This window comes from Bison bison, unplaced genomic scaffold, assembly GCF_000754665.1.
Source record: "Bison bison bison isolate TAMUID 2011002044 unplaced genomic scaffold, Bison_UMD1.0 scf7180017864471, whole genome shotgun sequence".
NCBI classification, from domain to species: domain Eukaryota; kingdom Metazoa; phylum Chordata; class Mammalia; order Artiodactyla; family Bovidae; genus Bison; species Bison bison.
Genome location: NW_011495032.1, coordinates 31,487,371 through 31,488,838, shown reverse-complemented (window position 1 = coordinate 31,488,838; position 1,468 = coordinate 31,487,371).

Here is a 1,468-nt window from a genome sequence, read left to right as displayed (position 1 = left end):
GACACCACCCTTATGGCAGAAAGTGAAGAGGAACTAAAGAGCCTCTTGATGAAAGTGAAAGGAGAGTGACAAAGTTGGCTTAAAGCTCAACATTCAGAAAATGAAGATCATGGCATCTGGTCCCATCACTTCATGGGAAATAGATGGGGAAACAGTGGAAACAGTGTCAGACTTTATTTTTCTGGGCTCCAAAACCACTGCAGATGGTGACTGCAGCCATGAAATTAAAAGACGCTTACAACTTGGAAGGAAAGTTATGACCAACCTAGATAGCATATTGAAAAGCAGAGACATTACTTTGCCAACAAAGGTCCGTCTAGTCAAGGCTATGGTTTTTCCTGTGGTCATGTATGGATGTGAGAGTTGGACTGTGAAGAAAGCTGAGAGCCAAAGAATTGATGCTTTTGAACTGTGGTGTTGGAGAAGACTCTTTGAGAGTCCCTTGGACTGCAAGGAGATTCAACCAGTCCATTCTGAAGGAGATGAGCCCTGGGATTTCTTTGGAAGGAATGATGCTAAAGCTGAAACTCCAGTACTTTGGCCATCTCATGGAAGAGTTGACTCATTGGAAAAGACTCTGATGCTGGGAGGGATTGGGGGCAGGAGGAGAAGGGGACAACAGAGGATGAGATGGCTGGATGGCGTCACTGACTCAATGCATGTGAGTCTGAGTGAACTCTGGGAGTTGGTGATGGACAGGGAGGCCTGGCGTGCTGCGATTCATGGGGTCGCAAAGAGTCGGACACAACTGAGCTAGTGAACTAACTAACTAACTAATAAGTAACATGTATATATATAATATATGATTTGTATATTATATATATGTTCAGTTCAGTCAATCAGTCATGGCCTACTCTTTGCAATCCCATGGTCTGCAGCACACCAGGCTTCCTTGTCCATCACCAACTCCAGGAGCTTACTCAAACTCATGTCCATCAAGTCAGTGATGCCATCCAACCATCTCATCATCTGTCTGTTGCCTTCTCCTGCCTTCAGTCTTTCCCAGCAAAGGGGTCTTTTCCAATGAGTCAGTTCTTCACATTAGGCGGCCACAATATTGAAGCTTCAGCTTCAGCATCAGTCCTTCCAATGAATATTCAGGACTGATTTCCTGTAGGATTGATTGGTTTGATCTCCTTGCAGTCCAAGGGACTCTCAAGAGTCTTCTCCAACACCACAGTTCAAAAGCATCAGTTCTTCAGCGCTCAGCTTTCTTCACAGTCCAACTCTCACATCCATACATGACTACTGGAAAAACCATAGCTTTGACTAGATGGGCCTTTGTCAACAAGGTAATGTCTCTGCTTTTTAATATGCTGTCTAGGTTGGTCATAGCTTTTCTTCCAAGGAGCAAGCATCTTTTAATTTCATGGCAGCAGTCACCATCTGCAGTGATTTTGGAGCCCAAGAAAATAAAGCCTATCACTGTTTCCATTGTTTCCCTTTCTATTTACCATGAAGTGATGGG